The sequence below is a fragment of the Aethalodelphis obliquidens genome, unplaced genomic scaffold (genome assembly GCF_003676395.1).
Source record: "Aethalodelphis obliquidens isolate GAN/ISIS:26980383/991018 unplaced genomic scaffold, ASM367639v1 scaffold22, whole genome shotgun sequence".
Classification (NCBI taxonomy): Eukaryota; Metazoa; Chordata; class Mammalia; order Artiodactyla; family Delphinidae; genus Aethalodelphis; species Aethalodelphis obliquidens.
In genome coordinates, this window is record NW_020837966.1 from 10,239,263 (window position 1) to 10,253,522 (window position 14,260).

General features: G+C 39.2%; 1 protein-coding gene across 3 annotated transcripts in view; it reads left to right on the forward strand.

The window, feature by feature from the left end:
- Positions 1-14,260, forward strand: part of PTPRG (protein tyrosine phosphatase receptor type G) — a 739,476-nt gene that overhangs the window by 401,538 nt on the left and 323,678 nt on the right. The gene's annotated exons all lie outside the window — the stretch shown is intronic.

Here is a 14,260-nt window from a genome sequence, read left to right on the forward strand (position 1 = left end):
TTTTTTTAAGGTGGATGTTCAGAATTTATTCTGAACTCTCCCTGAAAATTCTAGTGTCAGAATCTGCATCTTAAAGTCATATTTAATTCTTGGCTTTGAACTTGGTAGGACTGCGATGGCAGGTTAGGACGAAAACACTCAGTAAAGGAACTTCAGCCAAGTTAGCACAAGTATGGGCAGTTATACCTGCCACTTATACTAAATCTCCTGTAATATTCTAAAACCCTAAGGTTAACAGTGCCATAATGATTAACTTTTTATTTATCTTCTGTCCTGTCATTAGTTCACTAAACTGTCAAGGTGGCTTGAATATTAGTGAATGGTAGTTTCAAGGAGCACTTGGTTTCCAAAAGTGAAGGTTGCTAATTGTAGGCTCCCAATCATAGAAGGACATAGCTGGCCATATCCAAGCAAAAGACAGTTGAGGAAACTGATCCCATTGGGACTCTATCCAGCCATTCAGTGGAGAAAATCTTTTTCCCATTTGGTAGACGTAATGTTAGGAATTTAATGTTGGTAAATTGATTCCCTGTATATGTTATCCATGTTTCTGGTTAAAGACCAGGATTCAAATTCTACTCATCTTATTTCCACTGATTTCAGTGTGCTGGGTACTGTGTATGAACTAAAAAAAATTTTTTTGCATTTTGACACGAAAGGAAATTGTACATTGTTGAGTACCAGTAGTGCATGAACAAGTTACTTCATAAACCATGTTTCTAGAAGTTTGACTGCATTGTATGACAAGGGAGGAGGTGTAACGTAGATTTCCAGTTAAAAATTCCTCTCCAGATCATTTGATGTATTGGAAGTGGTCTGAAACTGAACTGTGGTGTTGGTTGTACAACTCTATAAATTTACTAAAAAAATCATTGAATTCTATACTTGAAATAGTTGAATGTAAGCATATTTGTTATACCTCAATAAAGTTGTTTAAAAACCCTCTCTATTTTAAACTAAGACCACATTGTTGTTTATATTTCTTAGAATATTTACTGATCTGTGTATATATAGCAGTGCACGTAATAGGTGTATCCCTGTCCTTACAGGGTTCACATTTCACTGGAAATGGTGAGTAGACAAGAGACAATAAATAAAACAAAATAAGTATGTTAAAATATTGGAAGGTGAGTGCTATGGAGGAAAAAGTAAAATGAGGAAGAAAGCACATTGGGATGAAGGGTGCAATTTGAGTGGCAGAGCAGGGCGTTGAAAAACTGGCATGTGAGTACCGATCTCAAGGAGGTGAGGGGTTACTTGTTACACCCTAGATAGGACAACAGGAAAATGCTTGACATGTTTAAGGGATAGCCAGGTGGCCCGTGTGGCTTACATAGAGGGATCAATGCGGAGAGAAGTAGGATCTGAACAGGGAGATAATTGGGGGCGGGGTGGTGGGAGCAGATGTGTTGAGCCTTGTAGACTATTTTCCCGGTCTTTGGCTTTTCCTCTGAATGTCGAAGAGTGCTGTTGAAGGGTTTTAAGCAAGTGAGTGACGTGATCTGACTTATGTTTTAATAAGATCACTGGCTGCTGTGTTGATATTAGACTGAAGGAGGGGAAGGTGGGTCAGTGAGTCAGGATAGGAGACAGGTACAGCAATCTCTAGGAGAGGTGATGACCAGAGTGGTAGCAGGTGGAAATGGGGAAGAAGTAGTCAGATTCTGGATCTGTTGTGAAGGTACAGGCTAGAATTTGCTGCTGAATCTGGGGAATAAGATAAAGAAGGAATGAGATATGACACCAAGGTTTTCACTCTGAGCATTGAAGGATGCCTGTAAGATGGTACAGACCATACTATACCAAGTTCAGGACAGAAGAAAGATCTGGAACTTCAGGTTTGTACATGGAATAACTGAGATGGCTTTAAGACAAGAGTTTTGTGATCAGATGTCCCCAAGGGCCTGCAGCTTCTGCCTGAGCATCTCATGAGGGGTTGGAATCAATACCCCTTTCAGAACAGCAGCCTTCCAGGCTTGCAGGGAAGTGTTAGGTGGAGGTTACTGGTGATTCTTTTATGCAACCCCAGACTCAGAAGGAGCACACATGCCCATTGGGGTTCAGGACCTTTTGAGACTTCAGGCAAGAGAAATGTGGGTATTAAGTTTTATTCACTATTGTCTTTGATAGAGTATGAAGAGCCAGTGGAGTAGTTTGTTTGATTTCAACTTGCTATCTTGCAATTTACTTCTCTTTGGGATCTCCACCAAAGAGTGGGAACAGCCCTAGTTAGACCTATTGCAAAGGAAATACAGAATGAAATATTAAGTACGATACCTTAAGTGATGCTTAGAACCACAGTGATTTAGAGGTTTGGTCGTGTGACCCAGTAAACATGGTTAAGAGTCTGCTACTTAAAGAAACGTCTGTCCTTTTTGAAAGTTTTTTCCCCTTATTTTTCTGATTTAGGTGTTTTGGGACGGAGTTGGGGAGAAAATTTAATGCTAATAAATGAAAACAACCTCTTTTGCCTAGACACTTGAAAGGTCTAAATTCCCCCTAAAAGTGGTCCCACAGTTGAGTACAAAGGCTGCAAAAAGAATGAAAGCTGATTACAGCACATTTCCTCCTCTTTGTCCAGCGTCTCCTGAAAATGATTATTTTATATTAAGCCTTTGTCTGCATTAGCAGTTTTATCTGCAAGGAAGGGACTTCTAATCTGCTAATTAGAGAGCTTGTTTTTCACAACCAGGATCCTACTGTTTTGGAAATCACTAAACACTGTTTCTGGGATGTAAGCTCCTGAACTGAAAAATTCCTGGTAAGTCCATCAGTGTGGTGGCCAGGACTTGACTTGAGCTTGCATCATTAAGGGTTGGAGTTCTAGAATCGAGAAGGAAAAAACTCATGTTCTGTCTCCTGCTTCTGTCTCCTGTCACAAGCTGTGGATCCCAACTTCAGTTTCTTATTAATCCTATTTCTTATGCATCTTGCCAAGTACAACTCTTTATTGTATTGTCTGAAAAAATAATTAGTTTCTCCTCCATTTTTTCATTAAGCATTCCATCCATATAGAAGTCCCCAAAGTAACTGTCAAATGGTGCTCTCTCTTCTTAATAATGTAGCTCGAATGTAGTCAGGAATATTTTTTTTTTCTCATGGTATTATTTTTTTTCTCATGATAGTATTTATTTTTCTCCTGGCATTTTTTTCTCATGGTATTAGTGTAGTCAGGAATTTTTTTTTTTTTTTCTTTGTTGCGGTACGCGGGCCTCTCACTGTCGTGGCCTCTCCCGTTGTGGAGCACAGGCTCTGGACGCGCAGGCTCAGCGGCCACGGCTCACGGTCCCAGCTGCTTCGCGGCATGTGGGATCATCCCGGACCGGGGCACGAACCCGCGTCCCCTGCTTTGGCAGGCAGACTCCCAACCACTGCGCCACCAGGGAAGCCCCACACGGATTCTTTACATATTAACATTTACCGACCACTGACAAGGGATCAACGTCCATGGATTATCTTATTTGCTCCTGACAATACTATTCCCATTTTATGGATGAAGGTACTACACCTAGAAAGGTTAATTTATTTGGTATTTAGATCCATCCATTAAGCAAGTAGTGGAGCCAGGATTCAAACTCAGACAGCTCCAGAGTCCCCTCTTTAAATATCCTGCTATAGTAATATTTGAACGGGTGGAAAGTTCTGGGCAGTTCTGATGTTAGCCAAATCTGGAGGTCAATTTCAGCTTAGATTGTGTATCTAGTTCCACAAATCTGCTCCACAAAGGACGGAGTCTCTCAACCAAGGCCCTAGGTTGGGGAGAAGAGCATTCTGGTAGCTTTGACCTTGGCTCTTCATAATCAGGAAAGAGAAGGTTATTATCAAAGTACTAACATTTTCAATAAAACCATGTGTTTGTAGGTGGGGCCCAAAGCTAAGCAGGCTGACAGGAAAATGAAGTGAGTAAGCAACTGCTGTTGTCTAAATACAGCCATTCACAGAAAGACAGAACGTCCCAGACTTACCCTAGTAAACTTGAGAAGACTAATGCCATGAACACTGCGTGATTATGATGGAGGAAAAACTGATGGAAAAATTACATGAATATCTAAATAAAAATCACACACCTTTGTATACTAAAGAGGGTCTACCCTATTTAAGGTAATAAAAGATTTTTAAAACGTTATCAACTCACTTTAAAGAACACTTTTAAAGGCATCAGAGCAGGTAACTGCAGTAAATGTGTTCATGAAATGAAAACACTTTGGCTTAAGGTGTGGCTGTGTAGTGATGGTCCTATAATTCTTCAACTAGGCGACTAAGTACCACTAATACCATGAGAAAAAAAAATATTCCTGGGCTTCCCTGGTGGCGCAGTGGTTGAGAGTCTGCCTGCCGATGCAGGGGACACGGGTTCGTGCCCCGGTCCGGGAGAGGCCACAACAGTGAGAGGCCCACGTACCGCAAAAAAAAAAAGAATCCGTGTGAAGTGGAGGTTAAAAGCTACTTACTAGGGGAGTGGTCTTGAGCAGATTACCCTCTGACCTGCCTCATAATGTATAATGAGGATAATAGGGATAATAGTGAAGTTTATTACTTTGATTTCAGAATTAGGTGAGATGATTCTTATAAAGCACAATGTCTTTAGCAACAGTATCAGCTCTTAGTACTGTTAGTGGCTGTTTTCATTGTTCTCAAAATAGTTTCCTTGATCCCACTTTTGAAGGTGCTGATATGGGAGCTCAGGAATATGGGTTTTATTTTTAATGAAGTTTTCTAGTCATCAAGTCCAGCACTGGTCTTTGGTCCAGCATTTAAGGAACCGCTGTTTCCATCATTCATGGCCATCAGTGGGCTGCCACATCCTGTCACTTAAATCCTGACATGAAAGTGTAAATGAAATCCCTGGTATTTTTCATTATGATTTTGTTTTTCACAGTGACCACTTTCTTTGCTGTCAGTATAAATAGATCCCATCTGTAACTCTTATAATTGCATTTCTTTCCCATCAGTCATCAGTTTAGTCCCTAAAAATATAATAGTGATTCCTAAAGTTTATGAAGATGTCCATCAGAGTCCTTATTTTGATCACAAACCTGGGACAGAATGAAAAACAAGAAGGCTGGCCATTTTTTCATTTTGCTGATTTGCTCCTTTTTATATTCCCCTTGTGTGCCCCATTTATATTATGCAACCCAATGCCTGCTCTTCCCGCTGTGGGTAACAAGGGCGAGGAAATTAGAGTATGTCCTGCCCTGAAAGCACTATGTTCTGATATTCTGCAGGGAAGTTCCTTGTTGGGTCCTTTTTTAAAGCTCTGCAGTGTGTCCAAAACATTGCAGGATTTTCAAGCACAACCAACACAGATATCTGGATTTCAGAGAGAAGCCTTGACAGCCCATCTCTTGATATTCTCAGAATTAAGATGGAGAAGTGAGTATTTGTGGTAGATTGAAAAACTCTTCCCAGGGAATTCTGGATAATGTACCACTGTAATGATGGAGAGTTCTATCTTGGGCCCTGGCCTTTTGAACATTTTTATCATCAACTTGACAAAGGAGATATATTTATTAAAGTTGTGAAATGGCATATTGCCGGGAGGCCTAGGTCTGAAATTAGATGACAAAATCAGGATCTCCCCAGCTCCTGAGAGGCAGGAATGATGGGTGAAAATTAAATAGGTTGTAGCAGAGAAGCAACAGGCAGTGCAGCCAAATGGAAAAGTTGTACAGACTTTGCTTCAAATCACAGTGTCAGTGCTTGCATTCCAAGTAAGCGAGTCTTAGTTTTCCCCTTGTAATAATGGGTATATTGGTAGGTTATATGGTTTTCCTATGGGATATGACATAAAATCACAGTGAGGAACATAATGACTTCTCAGTAGTATTGGCTTTTTTTTTATAGTTGTCTCATTTTTAGGTTAAAGTAGAATTTCTGCTTTAGTGTGGATCTGACTTAACAGTCACATGAAAAAGATGGGAGGATCTGTTTTGCCTACAGAATTCCATAATGCTTTTCTTCTCAACCTTATTTTCTCTTCTCACCCGCTCCCTAAGGAGCCTTTTTAGATATTTTCCCCCGTTTCACCCCCCAGCCCTTGAAATTTTAATATCATAGATAGACTGTCCTGTCTGATTACGTACTCTATGTATGTCTGTGCTTTAAAGATGAAAATAGTAATGTATTTTGCCCCAAAGAACAAACTTTCACCCTGCTGGGGCAGTGACCCCTGTTAGAGTGATGCCATAATGTATTAAGAACTCAGGACTTCCAGAGTCCCTCAAGAATGTTCGTAGGTCAAGATCTCAGAGGTATGTGTCCAAAATTTAAAAAAAAAAAAAATTGTTGTTAATTACAGAAGCACTACATGTATTCGCAAAATAGATAGCTTTCTAGATCATATTAGCATCTTTTTTTTCATGTTTAAGTTATTTATTTGATATTTGCTACTTGTGTGTTCATTTCAGCCCTCCACAGGTGTTAACGTACTGGCATCTTTTGACTCCCGCCCCAGAGGTAACCACCATTTACAGTTTAGCAAGCTTCTTCGTAATCTTTGTTTATTTTTTGTCACCGGTTTTAATTTTATTTAATTGTTTTCTTTACAAGATATGACGTAATTCCGTAGTATTTGCTCTGCAGCTAGCTTTTTCCCATTGAATGCTATCAGATACTCCTTCCTCCATTTTAAGTTTCCATGGATCTTTTAAATTTAACTTTTAAATAGGTAATGTCTAAATATAGTTCAAAGTTCAAAGGGCATAAGGGAGTAAGTAGTGAAAACTCTCCTGTTCTTATTTCCTTTTCATCTACTAGCATTGTGCTTTCTTAAATACGCTTCCAGAGGTATTTTATGTACATACAGTAAATATATGTATATCATCGTGTATTTTCTCATTTTTGTAAACACAACTGGTAGCGTATTATAATGTATGTTAGGTTTTTCACTAAAACATATAACTTGGAAGTTTTACCATTTCAGCTGTAAGAGGCTTCTTTTTCTTTCTTTCTTTTCCCCCAAGTTCCACACTATTCCAATGCATTGATTTGTCGTAGTTTAGCTAACTAGCCCTTTGGTGATGGGTATTTATCTCCTTTCTAATTTTGGTTACAACTGCTTATGCTGCCATGACTAACCTTAACCTTGCATGAATGCAAGTATATCTGTAGAGTTAACACCAGGCTCCAAGGAGTGCACATTTGCAATTTTAATATTACTACCAAATTTTCTTCCATAGAGACTGTTTCTGTTTCTTAGTGTAAATGAAGGTGCTTATTTGAATACATTTTTGTTAACAGTGTATAATCAAACATCTTGGTGTTGACAAATTTTGTAGGTGAAAGAATGCATCTCTATAATTTTAATTTGTGTTTCTCCTTCTCGGTGTGGCACAGCAACTTTTCCTGTGTCAAGGGGCCATTTGTGTTTCGTCTTTTTTTTTGAACTGTTGGTTTATATCCGTTGACCATTTTTATGTGGGGTTTTGGGTTTATCGATTTCTAGAATCTCTTGGTATACTAAAGAACTTTCCTTTCTGTGGTATGAATTCCAAATGTTTTTGCAGATCATTTGTCTTTTGATGTTTCTTATGGTGTGTTCTGCAATCAGAAAATTAAATATTTAATGTATTTGATTTTATCAGTCTTTCTGATGTTGAGGTTTTACATGATATGAAAAAATGCTTTCCCTACTTCAGATTTCCCCACAACGGCTTCTTGCGCTTTACTTATTTATTTTAAATATTTAAATATAGGAACTATTGGGAATTTATCCGAGAGTAGGATTATCTACTTTTGAACCATTAGATGTGGGAGTAGTTAGCAAGTCCTTACTGTTGGATATTTACATTATCGCCAGTTCTTTCATACTGTAAACAAAAGGCCAGATGGTAAATATTTTAAGTTTTTTTTTTTTTGGTCTCTTTTACAACTGTTTAACTCTGGAGTTACAGCACGGAAACAATCATAGGTAATGCATACTTGAATGCGTGTGTCTGTGTTCCAATAAAACTTCATTTACGAAAACACATGGTGGGCTGTGGGCGACCCACATGCTATAGTTGGCAAACTCTTGTTTTATAGCATGGGTTAGTCCCGTAGGTCTGGAATTGACTCAGTGGTCTGTCACTTACTACGTGAATGCAAGTTTCCTAGCTTCTGAGCGTCAATTTCTTTATCTGAGAAATGGAGAAACTAATATATACTTGACACGAGTTGTTGAAAGGATCAAAGAAGATAAAATATAAGAAGCTTTCATCGCAATGCCTGGCACATTGTTGAATATCCTTCAAATGGATGATGCCTTCCTCATTGATGTCACTTTATGGCTGTATACTATTAAATGTCACTTAGTCATTTGTCGCAGAGCTGGGACTAGGGTGTCAAAAGACTCAGCAATCAGGAGGAATTCTATTTTAGTGCAATATTTGTGATTGCTGGCTTTTCCTTTTGCCTCAGACTCCAGGATGACTTTGCACAGGACTGTTAACTGAATATCGTTAAAGTTTTTATATTTTGCTCATCATAGGTTTTTGTGTTTACTTTAAACCTTAAAATACTTCATTGAGATATTATTTATTTTGATGACTGAGTTTTTGGTGAGTGCCTCACCTTAATCCTAGCCCTTTTGAGCAGGTATTAATTATTGAGTACCTTGTGTGTACCGCGTGAACCAAATAGGCAAGTATCTGACGTCATGGAGTTAATTTTCTCATGGACCGCATACTAGAAAGAGAAATACACGAGGTCAAGGAAATAGAGCATGGGTGAGGGGACTATTTTAAATAGAGAGGTTAGCAGAGACTCCTCTGATCTGATGAAATGAAGGGAGTTAGTGTTCTTTTTATCACTGTCGCTTCTGCTCATTTCTCCCATTTTCTTTATAGATCCCCTTTATTGGAAGTTCTGCACGCTGTAAATGTATTGAAATAGAAAAAAGTATAAGTTAAAGCGAACTCTTCACAGTGTGTCGGAAGACAGAATCCATCATGCTACTTTGGCTTTACCTCATAACTGTGGCGCTTTATGTCTAGACATTTCCCCAGATAGCATTTAATAGTTAATACATTTGGGGGCGTGCATTCCTCCTTTTATAGTTGTCGCAGGAAGGGTGTTAATCATCCTGTCTGTACCCTCTGAAGTGCTTCCCAGCCCCACACACCCGCTCCACCCCAGGCCCCTCAGCTGTTGAGTGAGCGCCTCACAAAACGGTTTTAAATTTCTTGTTCTTTTCCTCTCAGCCCGGAGGTCAGGGGGTTGGTCTGTACCCTCGTATTCCTTGCAAACACCAAACTCCTGAATTCTGTCTGGGAATTTTTCCCTTTTTTCTGCTTGCGATTGGGATGTCTCCTGAGCTGACGCAGGTTATATTCCACAGCCCTTTGTGGGGCGTGGTACTGACAATAGCAATGGTGTGAAAAAGGCCTCCTACTCAAAGACAGGAAGTCCCAGCATTGTCTGAACCAGACTGAACTAGGCCCTAACTGTCTGCTTTGTTTCCCTCCTGGAGAAGCAACTCTGACCTTTGGGAATGTTGCATCGTCACTTCGGCAAGTCTTCCATGTGTAGTAACTTGTGTTGTGGCTTGCTTCTGAGGCAGAAGACTTCAGGGAGAGGCCACTGTCCCCATTAAGACTTTCAGGGGTTCCTGTCCTGTGACCTCTGCGTTACCAAGGGTGTAAATTTACAGCCAGGGATTTCAGGGCCCGTACTCTCCCCTCTTGTCTAAATGAGATCTTTAAACCCTTACCCAAGTCTATCCTCTCCTCTAGGGAAAGAGGAAAGGAAGGAAGGGGAATCACTAGATGTTATCCTTATATATTCCATCAGTATGCGTTCCTGATTTTTATCTTTGTAATTTGACATTTTCGTCTTAGTGATGCATGTAGAAAGCATTGAATGATTTAACGGTTGGTATTTTCAAACTAACATTCTGATGATCACCTATATTTTTTGGGTCACAAATAGCAGAAAGTCTACTCAAGCTGTTTTGAATACAAAGACACTTAAAATTCAGAAGTCTAGAGATAAAATTTGAATTTCAGCATTTGTTTGGTCAGGTCCTACCCCCACCCCCCACCCCTGATCCCCGCACACACCTTTTTCCTTGTCAGCTTTGGTCTCCAGCTGATTCCCTCTTGGTTCCAAGTCAGTCCTTTCCCTGCCTCCTCTTCATTCCCATTCAGGGAAGACGGTAGGTTCTTCCTTCAGCCTCTGAACAAAAGTCTGGAGCCTGCTTTTGAGTAGTATCAACCTAAACCATTCCCATTGGCCAGAGAAATCCCCCGTGCTCATTGGTTTAGTCCTGGCTTAACGCCCCTTCCTGAGTCAATCTCTTGTGAAGGAGGATGGGATTAAACAGCCAGACGACGAATCAGGTGCTATTTCTGGAACCAGGAGCAGGGTCACACCATCCAGAATTTAGGGTTCGGTTGTGGTTCCCAGAAGAAAGTATAGATAATCATGTTTATTCAGCACTGTTAGTATGTGCCGAGTGCTGGCGGATGTGCTCTGTATATAATAATTTCTTTAATCCTCACCGCGTCCTTTTGGTTACTCTCACGAATGTATCTAATGAGGGTGAATGTTAGCTAGAATATCAACAAAATTTAACATGCCTGTTTGATTCTTCCAGGTGTTACAGGAAGACTTCTTGTAGTATTTAGAACTCTTTGGAATTTTAAAATTGATCTGATATAATCTGGTAATTTGTGTGTAAGGAAATTGAATCATTATAAGACTTGACCACTGCCACATTCAGCTCCACTTTTTAGAGTTGAAACTGGAATGAAGAGCAAATTCGTGACATGGCCGTCACCATGGGCCCCTCTGGCACTCTTGACAGACATTGGTAATTGGTCTTGTTTTTATTCATAAGTAATCATACAATCACATGGAGCTAATGTGTGAGTTAAAGCTCATTTGCCACCCTTGAACTAGAACTTGAGTGGCTGGTCTCCTTACCGAGTACTTTTTCCACTATGCCATGTGACCTTCTTATCCCTGGATGACTGTTTATATTGTTTTATGGGGACAGTCAGAATTCTGAAAGAAAAGATCTTTGTCATATGATGAGTGTTGATTGCTTGAAGACGTACTTGACTTGAAGGTTGAAGACTTCAGGTCCAGAACCAACTTACCTACAGTTTATAAACACTTGAGATGTTTCGCATCGGACGGTAAAAATTGTGACTTTTTTGTTGATTGCTCAGATGCCTTTTTTAAGCAATTTTATGTGGTATTTACAAGAAACAAAAATAAAGTTGGCCCAACTTTAAACAATATTAGTTAGATTTTAAGTGGATAAACCATCCCAGTCAGTAGTAAAAAGCCTGCTTGCATGTTTGGATGTGGGTGGATTGCGCTTGAAAATTAACAGTTTTTAATCCAAGCTGCGTGCAAACATGCAGAGTTACAGCCGTTTTCTTGGAAAGACCTTTAGAATCTTCTCGTCTGTGAATTACATTTATGCTCATGGTGTGTGCTTTTCTACTGTCATCTCACACACCCATGCAGACATCACTAGTCAGTCAATCGGTTAGTCGAGTCAGTCAGTCCGTCCTTATGAGCCTCTACTCAGCCTGGAGGCCTGTGTCTTAGAACTCCCCGGTAATCATGATTGGCATCTCCACTCTTTGTAATACCCTCACTTTTTAAAATAGTAAAATAGGCTTCAGAGAGACCTTCAGGATAAGGATTAGAATCTGGGACCTGTAATGTAGAGATTCATGCTGTTCCACACTTGAAATTAATTTTAAACATCTAGTCCTAAAATAAAGGTTCCGGGAAGTTAAACAAATAACACTTGGTATTAAAAAATGAGTAAAGTAGTGCCCATTTCTGGTGTTACTGTCTGATATTATTTCTTGTATTGTGGTTAGATATTGATAGTTACCTTAAAACACATCATTGATGTGAAATGGAGGAATGAAGTTTTTATACCTAAAATTTAAAAACAAAAAATTTGCCGAACTATTTTATTATCTGTAAGGTAAATTTATGTTTTCTTAACTGGCTTAAAAATTTGAAAATTCCTGTTAATAATGCTAAACAAATTCATACTTATACATGAATAAAATGAAAACAGTGGAGATCAGCAATATGAATGTTTTTTAAAAAGCACATTTTCCATTTTTCACATATACAACAATAAACGCACAAAAGGTAATTAGCTACCAGGAGCAGAAAATGCAAAAGAATTGTAAGTTAAGTCCCATAACGCTTTTTAATTAAAAAATGGAATAGTTTAAGATGTGTTTTAGATTTGGGAGAAAGAGCATTAATTATAATGTTAGGTTAAAAAATGAATACACCTATTTTTGGATTGTTGCTGTTGGTTAAAAGTAGACACCAAGATGCAGGGTAATCACGCTGGATCCAGGTAATGTTTTTAATATAAATTCCTTGAGGGAGGCATTAATAAGCATATTTGACTAGAAGCAGCACATAACATGTATATCAGTTTTGTTTTTAATTAGATTTAGACAGAATTCATTATTTTTAATGGCTTTTCATTAGTGAATAGAAATCATTATGTGGATATATTATGGTAAAATAAATTCAAGGTGTATGCTTGTTTTCTCCAAAGAACCTCCTATGTATTTAAAGAAACCATTGTTTGGAATATAAATCATAGACATTTGAAATTCCTTGCTTTTAGACAAAAGTATGATTTATATGCTTTAAAGATAGCACTTTTTTTTTTTTTTTTTTTTTGGCTGTGTTGGGTCTTCGTTGCTGTGCAAGGGCTTTCTCTAGTTGTGGCGAACGGGGGCTACTCTTCGTTGCAGTGCGCAGGCTTCTCATTGCGGTGGCTTCTCTTGTTGCGGAGCACAGGCTCTTGGCACGTGGGCTTCAGTAGTTGTGGCACGTGGGCTCAGTAGTTGTGGTTTTGGGGCTCTAGAGCGCAGACTCAGTAGTTGTGGCGCAGGGGCTTATTTGCTCCGCGGCATGTGGGATCTTCCCGGGCCAGGGCTCAAACCTGTGTCCCCTGCATTGGCAGGCGGATTCTTAACCACTGCGCCACCAGGGAAGCCCCCTAAAGAGAGCACTTTTATCTCTTTTTCTCAGGTCAGGTATTAATAGTGAACTACACCGAAGCGAGATGATTTACTTAAACTATAGAAAAGTCTTGTTGCTAACCAATTATATTTGCTTATCTTAGATTTTCAAGTAATATTGCTGGAGGTGGGGGGCGAGAGATTGAGATGTGTCTCTCAGATTTTTATTTGATATTCCTTTGAACACAGTAACTTAGTTTTGGTTCAGAATTTATGCATGGCAACCAAGTTCTTTGGGTTAAATTGGCCTTAAACGCTGAACATCAAGCGGGATCTCAGACGTGGGCCCAGATTTACAGTATTTGCCATTATTTTCACGTGGGAAATTGTCTACCTGAAACAGGCCAGTTGGAATTAATCTCCAGTTGTGTGATTTATTCACCCTGCTGTAGAAATATGTCTTCCTGGTGCTAATGTACTGAATTGTAACATCTCAAAATGAGAAAAATACAGTGACTTATTAATGGTACACCAAGGAGGTGGAAGTGGGTTCTTTTAATGCACAAATGAGCCATAATTTAAGCTAATAATGTTGTTCTTTAATGATAATTTTGTAAGGTGAATTTCTCCAATTTTAAAAGGTTGTTATATAACCTTAAATAATGAAATATCATTCACGAGCTTGCTATGCTTTCTTTAGGCCACCTCTCTTCCTTTGGCATTGCTCTGTACAGATTTCTTTCTTGTAAAGAGGATATGAGAACAACCCCAGCATTATCTGTAAATCAGTGCCCATCTCCTTCGTCTGTTAGGCCATAGACCTACCATCAAGTATATAATAGTAAAGCCGTAAAATCCGGATATTAAAATGTAACCCACTTGGGACTTCCCTGTTGGCGCAGTGGTTAAGATTCCGCACTCCCAATGCAGGGGGCCCGGGTTCAATACCTGGTCAGGGAACTAGATCCCACGTGCCGCAACTAAGGAGCCCGCCTGCTGCAACTAAGACCTAGTGCAACCAAATAAATAAATATTTAAAAAATATGTAACCCACTTAACAAAACTTAGATTTTATTTGGCATCTGTGAGTTTCATAAATATGTCTTCCTCTTTCTTCCAACCTTTATTCAGAGCTCATGGGTTTTCTCACTAATTTCCATGTTTGGTTCCATCATTCAGTCTCAGATACCACATTGCATTTTCTGTCTCGGCTCCTAAATCTTCAGTCTGAGACAGTTTTTTATAGTGTTTCCTTGTTTGTCATGACCTCAACGTTTTGGGGGAATATCGGCCAAGTATCTTACAGAATGTTCCTCAGTTTG